The sequence below is a fragment of the Ictidomys tridecemlineatus genome, chromosome 14 (assembly GCF_052094955.1).
Source record: "Ictidomys tridecemlineatus isolate mIctTri1 chromosome 14, mIctTri1.hap1, whole genome shotgun sequence".
In the NCBI taxonomy this organism is placed as follows: domain Eukaryota; kingdom Metazoa; phylum Chordata; class Mammalia; order Rodentia; family Sciuridae; genus Ictidomys; species Ictidomys tridecemlineatus.
Genome location: NC_135490.1, coordinates 15,238,764 through 15,252,672, shown reverse-complemented (window position 1 = coordinate 15,252,672; position 13,909 = coordinate 15,238,764). Strand labels below are relative to the sequence as shown.

The 13,909-nt window shown below is 39.9% G+C and overlaps 1 protein-coding gene across 5 annotated transcripts in view; it reads right to left on the bottom strand.

Moving 5' to 3' along the window:
• The window catches only part of Csgalnact1 (chondroitin sulfate N-acetylgalactosaminyltransferase 1), a 305,396-nt gene that overhangs the window by 174,411 nt on the left and 117,076 nt on the right, over positions 1 to 13,909 (bottom strand). Inside the window, exon 2 of one of the 5 annotated variants that reach the window (XM_078030935.1) lies at positions 6,589 to 6,729. The exons of the other annotated variants lie outside the window; for them this stretch is intronic. The gene's annotated coding sequence lies outside the window, so the exon portion shown is untranslated. The remainder of the gene's footprint in view (positions 1 to 6,588; positions 6,730 to 13,909) is intronic. 5 annotated transcript variants of the gene reach the window in all.

The window sequence follows — 13,909 nt, the reverse complement described above, 5'->3', positions numbered from 1 at the left end:
AGAAACACAGATGTTTAATCAAAAAATCAATCACTAAAATATGTTTTAATTCCATGTCATATCTAGGTAAGCAAAACAGGGTAAAGAGTGAACAAAGAAAAAGTATTTGAGTACTCAGGAAACTCCTGGAACCCATATTGGCACTGATTATCTCTGAGTGGAGAGAAGGGAGCCCATCGAATAGAATGCGTATTGTATGATCCCATTTATGTGAAAGTCCAGCAGGTCAGTGTGCCCCTGAAGATGGGAGTTGAAGTGAGAAGGGCCACAAGGGACCTGGGCGGATGAGTGAGATTACCAAGGAGACATATTATGCACATTATCTTGATTCTGGCAATGGTTTCAGGTTACACTTTTATCAAAACTAATCAAATAACGCAACTTAAATAGTACACGTGGTTTTATTATATATCAACTTATACTTCCATAAAGCAATAAGAATATTGAAAGACCATTGTAGAGAAAAAAGTTCTAAAGGCAAGTAGTTAAATCTGTGAGTTATCGAGACTTCGGTTGGATGAAAAGTTACAGAAAAAAAAGTCATACTAGACATGTAAGAGATTATTGAAGAAAGCTTTCTGGTTTTCAGAAGGTTTTTCTAAGTGACAAAGGATTGTGCCTACGAAATACACCCCCCCCTCCCAAAAAAAATATACAGTTCTTATTTTCTTAAGATTCTGATAGAAATAGTTGTAACTACCCTCAGAGGAACAAAAACAATAACTAGCTACTAGCTAGCATTTATTGAGCCCTTGCTAAAAGGCAGGCCCCAATCTAGTGGATTATTCCATGGGATCCTCACCCTAAGGAATCTAAGGTGTGTATGGTTATGCTCCAATTTACAGATGAAGATACCAAAGTTCAGAGAGGTTATATCACTTGGTTAAGGTCACACGCCATCCCCTGGTCTGATTTCAGAGTTGAATTCTTAAAATTAAACTTCTTACCTCTAATGGACAGACAGAGTTCTGGGAAGCTGAGGATGCAGCTCATAGGCAGAGCACTTGTCTGGTCATATGCAAGGCTCTGGGTTCAGTCCCCAGCCCCACAGGGTCGGGGAGGGGGAGGCAGGAGACTGGAATGACGCTGTAGGTTATGACTTGCTGACTCATGCTTTTGATGGCTTAAAAAGATTCTTTGTGCATTAAATAACTACCAGCTACACTTCTAAGTCTGAAAGCTAATCTTTTGCACGATAGCAGCAGAAAACAGTCAGTAGGAAGCGATGCAAGGCAGGGTGAACTCTACAGCAAGGTACGGTGGAAAACACATGGCCAGAAATCCACAGAATTGGTTTGGGCCACCTCCATCCTGATGGCTGTAAATGTGCGCAAGGATTTCTCCTCCTCAGGTCTGTTTCCTCCTGGGTAAAACTAAGGGTTTGGACTAATAGACCTCTTTTTTTTTCCTCCCCACATTTTTTTTTTTTTTTAATTGGTTGGACTGGTGAACTTCTCAGACCCTTCCAGCTCTGTGACTCCACCAATTCTCTTACTGGAATCCTCCCTACATTTGTAATTTGGATCAAAAATTTCCCTGGGAATTTCAGAAGCAAAGTTTGCTCCATCCCCTGAAACACCCCTCCTGTACCTAGCAGGATCCCTCGTTATTTACCAAAGGTAGTCAGCTCACAAGGGGTACCCCCCTCCCACCCCAGGAAGGCCCAAGGGAAAGGGGGCCCCTCCCCCAGGGAGTGCTGCCGGCCCTGTGCACTCCAACCCTCTTTTAAATGCTGGTCTTACACACTCAAGACTTGACCTGGGCTTTCGGTGGGTGAAGAGGAGGCACCCCTCTGCCCAGCAGGTCATTCATTCCATTTTCCCTGTGCGGCCGCTGACATCTGAGATGGTCACAGGTCACATGCTGTGGCCACGGTTGGCAGATTCCATGCGTTCCCATTCCTGTTGGGGCCCTGAAGTGGCTATTCTCTCTTTGCACTAAAAACACATCATTTTCTCTTTTTAAGTGGATAGATTTTGTGACCCTTTGGGGAAGCATAAAAAAAAAAATAAGAGCAACTCAATGAGGCGATTTTAAACATCTCAGCATCTAGAAAACCTTCCCCGTTATCATAAAAGAAAGGAAAGAAGGACAGGCAGCTGCGAGAGACAGTGCAGTTGACAGGGAGCTCCCTATCTTTAAGCACAACTCCTCTCATGAATTTTCATCTCCCTATTTTGGGGTTTTAGCCGAATTGAAAATTATTTCTGGGAAAAGCGCATGTCTTATGTGTGATAACTACTCTCACAATGCACTGGTGAGACAGACTCCTAAAATTACAAGGCTTCCGAGGTCTGTTTTTCTGTAACTCTGCTTCTGCTCTGCATTTTCATCCTGTGTTTTACACACTCGTCTATTTTTATAATCACCTTGTGGTAGCTCAGAACGTATAACTCATGTTTTCACTTCCTTTCTCTTTGAGTAGCCATCATCCTACTATCATGGCCATGAAATTAAAATAGAGTTCACCCCTCCCCGCATAAAACCAGAGATTTACAAAATTTGCTCCCAACCTTTGTCACTGCAAAGACATAGGGTTTTATGTGCTCGGATTCACCACAAGAAGACTATTTTCTAATTTTTTTCTTGACTTCTCCACGTCGACTTAATCTACGAATCTGTCGTTTTGAGTGGAGCAATGTTCCGCAGAATTGCTAAAACACGGTTTAATTAGGCATCTTTCAGCTAGTTGTTTCCATACATTATTATAACCTAGTCAAGCATTTTTAAATAAACAAGTTTGTTTATCTTTTTGAGCTATTTTCTTAGGTTATGATCTAAAAAGCCCAGAAAAAAAAAAAACTTTAAAAACCATAATCAACTCTGTGACTTTTATTACAAATTGCCAGGTGGCTCTCCCCAAGCCACCGTGACAATCTAGTAAAACATGAGCCTAACTTTTTCTTCATACTCACTCTAACACTGGTATTTATTTATTCTGGGGTGATTCCAAAAGAATGATGTGAGGTCTTTTCGTTCTTTGCCGTAGTCAAATGTCTTTATAAGACTCTTTCTGCCTCTTTTTAAGATTATGTATCCATCACCTACCACCAGTGTTGAGAGCCACAGCCAAAGGGGCCCCAGCAAACTTCCAGCTGCCAGCAAACTTCCAGCTGCCGGCTGATGATTGGCTCACAGCGGCCCCAGCAACATCTAGCTGATTGGCTCCTCCACAGAGCTGCTCATTGGGGGACTTCTTTGGCTCCGCCCACACAACCCAGCCAATCGGCCTCAAGAGCAGGAGGATTGTGGGAGGTGGAGAGGCTGGTGTGGGGGTGAGAGGCTTGTGGAAGCTGGTGGTGGCAGTTGGGCTCTGAGGGTTTTTTCCTGAGGAGCTGTTTTGTTTGGCGTTTGTAGTTCTAAAAATAAAGTTAGTTTCTTTTGACAAGTGGCTCCTGAATTGTGCCCAGCCAGACTGCGGCAACCAGGGCCTCCCTAACCCCGCTACTCATTGTGCTATCGATGGCTTCATGAAGCAGATACTAAAAGTTTTGCTTCTACTAAGGACACCAGGACTCACAGGGTTAAATAATGATTCCAAAGCTAATGTGGGACGTTGTCAGGATTCAATCTCATTGTCTACTTCCTGGGGGTTTTCTATTATACTGTCCTGCCTCATAACAGAACCTTAAGCATCTCGCTGGTTTCCTTCTATTTATTTTTCTGTTTCTGTTCCTTTTTTTTTTTTTTTTTTTGGCTTAGTTTTCTTTCTTTTCCTTTTTTTTTTTTTTTTGTACTGGTGACTGAACCCAGGGGTGCTTTACCACGGAGCCACATCCTCCCCAGTCCTTCATATATATATATTTAATTTACACACAGGGTCTCTCTCAGTTGCTTAAGGCCTTACTAAGTTGCTGAGGCTGGTTTTGAACCTGAGATCCTCCTGCCTCAGCCTCCCAAGCCACTGGGATTACAGGTGTGTGCTCCACCATGATTGGCAGGTTTACTTTGTTCTTATTTGTGGATGTGGAAATACACGAGTGAGTCAAGAGCGTTCACCTTACAGATGCAGCTCAAGACACATGCACAGACAGTTACACTTGTGTAACACCCATGGATCAGACACAGAATCTTCATCCCTTTTCTTTTAAAACATAGATTGGTTTTGTGCTTCTCATTCTATATAGGGTCTGGCACTGAAGCTACTCAGATAGGTGCTTAGTAAACTCTGATCACAGAGAACTGAAACTGGGAGTGATCTCAGAACTCACATGTTCCAAACTCTCAAACTTACAGTTGTAAAACTGAAGCCAAGAAGGAACGTGATTTATCCAAGATCCAACCGTCCAGAGCAATTTCCACTACACCCTACAGCCCTGCTGGCTGCTGCCTGGTTATCCTCCACTCCTACGAGAGAGATGCAGAGAGCAGGGAGTGACAGAGAAGGCTGGATTCAAATGGGGACAGAGGTTCACTAAGGATTGTAGAATTGGTATTTCATCTTAGAGTCCTGAAGTACTCACAGGGTCAAACTGGTGGAGAAATGCTCATTAAGATGACCTTAATATATTAAAAAAAACATTTTTACATAAAATAACACTTATAAATCAAATAAACATTGCCCTTTAGACAGATTACTTGAGAGGACAGACACTTATTCCAATAATGTTCCATCATTTGTAACTTCTTTTGACCCCTTCTTTGAGGTTAACCTTCAGTGCTAGTTTCAGTCAAATAAAACAATTTGTTAAAATTGTAAAATTAGCACCAATGGAATAAATACCAGATGTGGGCCTTTCAAGACCACCAGGAAAAAACAAAAATATAATCTCGATGAGAGAAGTAGCAGAGAATGGTACCCTGTCCACCCTCCTTAATGCCCTCTCTCCTCCACTTTGTCTATACTTCTCCCTCCCAACCCCTTTCCCTCCCCTAATAGTCCCTCTTCTACTTTCAGACCTTATTTTTCCTTCTTTCTTTTTTTTAAAAGCTTCTACACATTTTAAAAAAAAGTGATGCTTGTCTTTCTGTGGCTGACTTTTTCACTTAACATGAAGACCTCCATTTCCATCCATATTTTCTGCAAATAATATGATTCTACTCTTCTTTATGGGTGAAAAATATTCCCTTGTGTATACACACCATATTTTGTCTATTAATTCATCAGTTGATGAGCACCTAGGTTGGTTCCATAGTATAGCTATTGTGAATATCGCAGCTGCCCAGGGACATGCTGATATCATTTCTCTTGAAAATACACCCAGAAGTGGGAGAGCTGGATAGTATGGTAGCTGTAGTTTTATAGTTTTTAGAGGAACCTCCATATGGTTTTCCACAATGGATATACTAGTTTATTTTGATTTATCTGTTTTGACATGTTAGGATATCTTCAAGCAAAATTGTACTGATTAATGCTAAAATGTCATTTATTTAATACCTTGAAGGAAGAATTATAAATAAGCAAAAGAGGGTCTTAAAAGTCATTATATTCCTATAGGATTAAAATGAAATCTGTATTCATTTGAGTCCCATGATCAGGAAATAATCAGGAAGTTCTGTATCTCTGTGAGATGTATCCCCGAGTGACTATCACACAGAGAACTATGAACTGTGATCCCTAAGGTCGTATGCACAACTCTCAATGAACTTCAGGAACCCCAGTGTGGAATTTCCCACTCTCCTGGAAACCACAATCCAAAGCGCGGAAATTCTGCGCTACCGCTTTTTTCCTGGCACACCTGTGCCTGTGACTGTTTTCTAAATTTTTCCCTCCTGTTCCATCTCATCATATAATTATCACCCCACTCACCTTCTTCCCTACTGAACTCTTCACCTCTAAAGGAGAAGAGGGATTTTTAATAGAGTGGAGGGCAGGTGAGCGAACTCTCCCTCATTCAAACTGCCCAGGTAGACAATGGGGCCCCAGTCCCTGTCTGGGCTCACCGCTCACGTCCTCACTCTCCAGCTTGGAAGACCCTGGGCTCTGAGAAGACCCACACACGGGGAAGAACATCGGATCAGGCTGATCCAGTTCCAACCGGGGTGGCGTAGGGTAGGTGCAGTGCAGATAGGTGGAACCCACGGACAAAGCCCAGGCTCAGCCAGGCTGGAGCTCCAGGCGCCCATGGGGAAGTGGAAGGGGGTCCACAGAGAAGGCTGAGAAGCTCTGGAAAGCGAAGGAACCTCGTCCAAAGGGCCACGGAAAAATCTTAAAGGAATTTAAGAGAGAAGCGGAGATGGTCATATTTGTGACCCTTTAAAATGCTCGTTCTGGGTCTGGGCTGAGATCTGGGCTGCAGAGGCGAAGACTGAAGACGTGGAACTCACCAGAAGGATCCAGCAGTCGAGTAGGAAAGACTGAAGGCCTGAACGGAGGGGCTGGGGCCAGATGGGGGCCAAGGTGGAGGGAGGACACACTCTAAGCACGGGACCAGGCTTGGTGGCCCTGTGCACAGGGGCCGAGAGAGAGGAGAAGTCAGTGGAGGCTTTTCAGAGTCTAACTTTCTTTGTTATTTTTAAGACACTTCTCGAATCATCAACGGCATTCACGTCACAATAATAAAATGGCCCTGTCCTTGGACTTTCAGTTTCAGAGAATGCTAGCCAAATATTGACACTAGAAAAGAAAGCAGAGGCCACTGAGATTACCTGAGAGGACGGTCACAGGTATTGTGACAACAGGGAGGACAACGTGGTGGACACAGAACAAGATGCACTTGGGCTCAGATCCTCGTCTGGCTACTTGAGACCTTGGGCAAGTTTTCCTTCTCGGTTTCAGTTCTCTTCTCTCTAAGATGAGGAACATAAAGGTACTGCTAGAGTTGGGATGTTGAAGGTCCATATGTTAAAGATTCAGTCCCATGGACGGAGCTAATGAGAAGAGATGAAACCTTCAGAAGTGGGACCTACTGGGAAGTGTCACTGAAGGTGTGTCCCTGTTTTGCATGCTCTGCCATGCACTCCCGCCGTGATGTGCCCAAAGCAGTGGGGCCAAAAACCAGTGAACCGAAACATCCCAAACTGTGAGCCAAAATAAACCTTTTTTCACAATCAGTTAATTTTTCTCAGGTATTTATTATAGTGACGAAAAGCTGACTAATACAGAGACCTACCTGAAGAGACGAATCAGGAGGCTGACATAAGGAGAAAGTACAAAACCCAATACCTGACATACCATAAATAAGCACTCTTATCATATAGTTTAGAAGACTTCCTATGGTTTCCAAAGAACATATTTTTTAAAAAAATTTTAAAATAATATCTTTAATTTTTAAGACACTCTGAATTGAGTCCTGGGCAAGAAGAAAGTATCAACACCTTGGGAGGTGACAGTGACTTAAAGCTTTTATAGATGTTCCTTCTCAGACCCAAGAAGAAGAAGCCAAGGTCCCTCAAATGGGAAGCATGAGTCACTCATTGTCACACCCAGAATCTGTCAGAAGAATGCTGGGAAGGAAAAGCAGGAAAATTATCTGTTTTGTATTTGGAATAGATAAACAGAGAAATTTACAACTTTTAAAAGGTGGTAAAAATTCTGTAGAAAGATACAGGCATTGGTAGTTTTTATAGAAATGAGGACAGAGGACAACTAGTTTAAGTTCTTAAGAGATAAGGAAATTAGAATAAAGAAGCCAATACTGTATTTAAGACAGTGATGGCTGATAAGTTTCATCCTAGGATTATTAAGAAAGTCAGCAGGTGCAATAACAAAACTTCCACCTGCAGTTTTGGAAGAGTGAGGTCAGTGGTGTGTGGACAAATGTTTAACCACCAGCTAGCCAGGAAAAAGGGGCATGCACCCCTACAACTATGTGCACATATTCATTATAAATATTACGGATATAAGGAACCTGTGGCGTGTAATCTACAAGTAATAAAAGATACAATATGTTTATCATAAATTCCATATAGTCAATGGCTTGGTTCATTTCTGCCAAATCCCACATCTACGGGCAATGGATGGTTGAAACTGATAGAATAGCTCCAACATGAATACTTGCTGACCTTGGAGGTTGAGAGTAAAACAATTCATCATTCACTCAGGATGGCAAGACTGACGTTGCTAAGTCAGGTATTTGTTTTTTAAATACTAGAAGAATAGTTCAAACGTTTTTTATTGCTGCTCATGGTGTAATGTTACGCAAAGGAGACACCATTAACTTTAATCTTTAATTTTCTTCATCCTTAAGTCTAGACAACAAAGCAATCAATCAAGCCCTGATGTGAAGTCAATATTCCCATGAAGCAAATGGTCCATTGTGGCCAATTTGAAGCTACAACCTGGGCACCACTAAACTCGGAATTTGCAAGAAATGCCCAGTAGCACAGCCGTACACAGTACTTCCACTATGAAGACACAGTGCACTTCACTGTTACATTTACAATCTCCCTCTCAGTTCCTTTGTCCACATTATTGATACAGATGTGCCCCTATTTGCTGAACTTGACAAAACATGGCTGTTGCTTTATTGTTTAGGGATCGTAAATATCCATGTTTGGATGCTGAGACCTCTGTAATTCCAAGGGTTTTCTTTAAGCTCGGCTGCAGCTCTAACAAATGATCTCATTTGATGCTGAACTTGAACCAGCTCTTAAAGGTTTGTGAGAAATAATTATTAAATTTTCAGAAATTCTGTAAGCCGAATAATAGTTAATTATAAACATCATTTAAAGTGAATCAAAAATGCTTATAATTAAATTATATTTCAAAAACAGATATTAAATATTCAAGATTCATCATTCCTGCTCAGGTTACTACACTTTACTATTATCTCTGCCCTTGAAGTTATTCAAATTAGAACATGTAAGTTTGGGTGGAGCATAAATAAAGTACTCCAGGTCCTTACAGTACCCAGAAAGTGCTACAAGTTTCTATTAGCCTTTAATCAATCGAAGATGAACCATGTGGACAAAATGGAATGAATATCTAGCAAGCAATATGAGAGAGGAAAGAAATAGGAAAAGTGAAAAAATAACAAGGAGAAATAAATGAACATGAATAAGTGAGACAAGTAGAAATCAAATAGTAAAAAATGTTAGATTAAAACCCGAGTCAGAAAAAAAAAAAAAAAAGAAGTCAGGGGCTGGGGTGGGGCTCAGTGGTAGAGCACTTGCTTAGCACGAGTGAGGAGGTACTAGGTTCGATCCTCAGCACCACATAAAAATAAATAAATAAATAAAATAAAGGCATTGTGTTCATCTAAAACTAAAAAATATCAAAATAAAAAACAATAAATAAATGCTAATTACAACTAAAAATATAAATAAAATAAAATAAAAAACAAGCTCAAGTCAGTAATCGCATTACAAGCAAACAGGTAGATACTCCAATTACAAGACAAAGATTGGCAGACTAGATGCAATAATTAAATCTATGCTGTTTTTAAGATACACAGTTCAAACACAATGATACAGAGTGTTTTGACTATGGAAAGATAAAAAAGGATAAACCATGCATATCTTAACCAAAAGGAATGAATCTGGGAGAATCAAGTTAATCAAATGGACTTCAAGAGAAAAACCTAAGACTAATATAATGTCCTAAGACTAATATAATGAATCTAAATTTACATGATTCTAAACACTTGGGCATGAAATACGTAAGGCAAAAATAAAATAACTAAAGGGAGAGGTAATTATAATTAATAATCATAGCTGTAAATATTTTACCACCCCTTTCCCTGGAGCTAATAGAATACACAGGAAAATCTGTGAAGACATTAAAGTTTTGAACAAAATGTCTAACCTTTTACTTTTAGCCTCCCTATGCATCTTTAATTTAGGAAGTATCTTTAATAAGCAACATAAAAGTGACCTGTCACATTTTAAAAACTGATCCATATGATTAACATTCACAAACACTTTACCTCACACCTGTAAAATATGCACTATTTTCAAGAATAAATATGATGTTTACAACCACTGGCTATAGGCAGGGTCAGAAAGCAGGTCCCCCCACTTCTCTAAAGATTGGATTTATAGAGAGTGGGTTCACTGAACTCAGTAAAATTAAGCCAGAAATCAATAACAGAAAGATAACTGGAAATCCCCAGGTGTGGGGTATTAGCCAATGAACTTTTAAATAATTCATGAATCAAAACCTACTTCGAACTTCATGATAATAAAAACATATATCCTTCCAGAAGACACGTCTCTAAGCTAAGAAGGGTCTTTTTCTCCACTCAGTGAAAGTGCTGAAATATCTACTCCCCCGCCATGCTCCCATGATGTCCTCACCTGGAATATGGTTCTCCTTTGTTAATGGAACATGTTCCTGAAGGGGCCTCTGCCTGATTCTAGGCCTGGGAGGTCATTGGAGGCAAATGGTTAAATATTTTGGATCTGTGCTCTGGGCAGCTGCTCTGTGGGACACAAGAATCTTCTAGTTTCCAGTGAGAGCTAGAATGGTATTCTTTGCTTTAGGTTCTTCCTTTTCTCTTGCAGGACCTAGATGCAGGAAGCCCCCCAACCCCAGACGATTTGGACTGCCCCCCTGAGGTTCTACATGTGTTCCTCTGCCCGCTGTGGATCCTGTTGGTGCTTATTCTGGAGGACTATTATGTCCACCTTTGCCTGGTGAAGAGACCCACTTGGAGGTTTGCGATCACACACCTAAAACGCACAACCGTATTCTAGATTTAAAACGACCTCTATCTGCCACAAGTGAACATCTCCTCAAGTCTACAGCCTTCTATTGAACACTCACACACATTTATGTATTTCCTGTAACTCGGGTAAATCACAAAGTATTCAGAATATCATCACAAATAGATGACTCAAAAATAACTTTAAGTTTTCAAACAGCAACAGATATGAATTGAAGTAATGGACACTAACTGCTAAAATACATCCCCTAAGATCTCAGTGCTTAAAACAACTAAGGTTTGGTTCTGTTTGATCCACAGTTAAACATGAGTTAATGGAGTTTGGAGTCTCCTCCAAATGATGAGGATGAGCTGGGATGCTTTCATCCACTGTAGATCCCATCTTCTGGTTTCAGTGCCATCGGCTGACACACAGCCAGCAGAAGCAGAACAAAGAGAAATCAAGTTAAGTGCTCTACCATCTCCGCCTCATGTTCCACTGGCCAGAAATAGTCACGTGAAACCACATACAAAGTGGGCCTGGGAAACACGGTCAGCCCTCCAAAGCCAAGGATCCACATCTGCAGATTCCATGAGGGGTGGACCAAAAATATTTGGGAAAGTACATTTACGTTACTGCTGACATGAACTATGTAGCTAAGTCTATGCAGGCTGTGCCTGTACTGAATAGGTACAGACATTTCCATCATTCCTACATATCATAGTGTAACAACTATTTACATAGTGTATATGTTGTAACCAGTGTTATAAGTAATCTAAACATGGTCAGATGTATACAAGAGGATATACACAAATGGTACCCATTTTTACATTTGACCTGGGCATTTGTGGATTCATGTAACCATGGAGGGTTCTGGAACTAATCCCCAGCAGAGACTGAAGGATGACAGTGTGATCTTCCCAGTGATGAGGAGGAAAGTGAAATGATCTGTTCAATAAACCACACAGTCTGTATCTCAAGCAGATATCCAACTTCACAGTCTATTACTTAATGAGGAAGAAAAGAGAGGAAACAACCTTGACTGATTTGGAGTACCAAATTTTATGCTAAGAACTTTACACACACTGTGTTGAAACGGGAAAAAAAAAGTTAGGAAGCAGATGTCATGCCTCGATTCTAAATACACATGAAGGAACTGAAGCGCACAGACAGTAAGCAGATACCAGGTGAGCGGGAGTTGAACCCAAGACCCATATTTCTCCCCTTGTCCTCTCTGGTTCTCAAGGTATGGCCCACAGCCCACTTGAGGGGCCTCGTCAGATTGTAGGTCATTGAGCTCCATGGCACTTACTGAAAAAGAAGGATCCAGGATTATAACAGAGGAAACAGCACATTTAATAAATTTCCAAGGTACCTCTCTACTGCACACAGTGTCGCTCCCTCTGGAATACAGCAGTGAAATTCCAAATAATCCCTTCAAATAAACTAGAAGATGTAGGGAGAAGATTAACCAGATTTAAGAGAGGATGTTTTGTGGCAAATTCAAATCCTACACAACTAGGAGTTAGAGGCATGGCCAGTGGTCCTAAACCAGTTAACCTCCTGTGTAACCTGGGGAGAGTCGTCTAACCTCACTGAATCCAGTCTAAAGGAAGACCATCTTTGTTTCACTGTAAAATGTTGGAATCAGGATGATTTTTTTTTCCATTATGGAGGATTGACTTAAAGGCTTTTAAAAAGATCTTTAAAAAAAGAATTAAGTATCTCTAAACTGAAACAATATAACAAATAACAGAATGAAGAAAGAAACAGCATTTCAAATAACAGCTAATCCCAACAAGATTTTTTTGTAGCTATATACAAGTGTTTTCTAAAATTTATGTGAAAACACAAAGGAGCTAGAATAGCCAAAAGCAATTTTGAAAAAGAAGAATAAAGTAAGAGGAATCACAATACCCAATTTTAAGACTACCTAACTACAGTAATCAAGATAGTGTGGTATTGGCAGAGGGAGAGACACAAAGATCAATGGAACAGAGTAAAGACCTCGAAATCACTGCATACAATTGGCCAGCAAATGCTGAACAAAGATACAAAAACAGCTGAATGAGAGAAGAGTACTGTTTTCAAAAAAAAATGGTGCTAGAATAACTTATGGATATCCATAAGTTAAAAAAAAAAAAGTTCCATTGAAACCTCACACCTTCGACAAAAAGTAAATCAAATGATAATGTCAAAATATAAGACTTTTAGGAAATAATGTCAAAATATAAAAATTTTTAGGAAAAAATGCAGGAGAAAATCTTTGTGACTTAGGGTTAGGCAAAGACATCTTAGCCATGACTGCCACAGCATGATGACTGACGCTTTAAAAAATCCAATAAGCTAAAAGCTTTTTCCACAAAATATTCTATGAACAGGATGGAAAGACAAAACAACTGAAGGGAGAAATAGATCTGCAAATGACATATTCTTCCAAGGACTTATAATCAGAAGATGGAAACAACTTTCTAAATTCAATGGTAAAACAATCCAATTTTAAAACTGGCAAAAGACTTGACCAAACATTCCCTAGAGAGAATAGGGACAGTAAATGAGGACACAAAGAGATGTTCAATATCAAGCATTAGGGAATGCAAGTAAAGCCACAAAGAGGTGCCACCACATACTTGTTAGAACAGCAAACATAAAAATGTGGCAACACCAAACTCTGCAAGGGCGTTCTTACATTGCTTGGGGGAGGGGGGATATAAAATGGTACAGCAACTAAAAGATAGCTTTTAAAAAAAGTCAAAACTGCAGTATTGTTAAATACGGTCATCATACCAGAACATTCCCGTTAACATCTTCCACATTGACCAACCACTCCCCATACCCCACCACCACCTCTCCCCAGCCTCAGGCAACCACTATTCTGCTCTAAACTTTTATGAGGTCAATTTCTTAAAATTTCACAACTGAATAATGTATTCTGTATTTCAAAATAGTTAAAAGAGGGGATTTTTAAACGCTTTCACCAAAGAGAAATGATAAATATTTGAAGGGAAGAATATGCAAATTACCCTAATTCAATCATTATAACACATGTATGAAAATATCACCTTGTATCTCATAAATATGTACAGTTAGTATGTATCAATCAAAAATAAAATAAAATAAAACTAAAAAAAAGCTAAACATATAACTAGCATATGACTCAGCAATCACACTGTGGGGTATTTGTCCTCAAGAAATGAAAACATGCTTTCACGAAATATAAATGGAATTTTCATAGCATTTGAAATTTGTATTATTTGTAACAGCTAAAAAATTGATAACAACCCAGATGTCTTTGACCGGTAAATGGAAAAACTTAACTCTGGTACATCCATGCAATAGAATATTAATCAGCAATAAAAAGGAACAAATTACTGATATACAAACA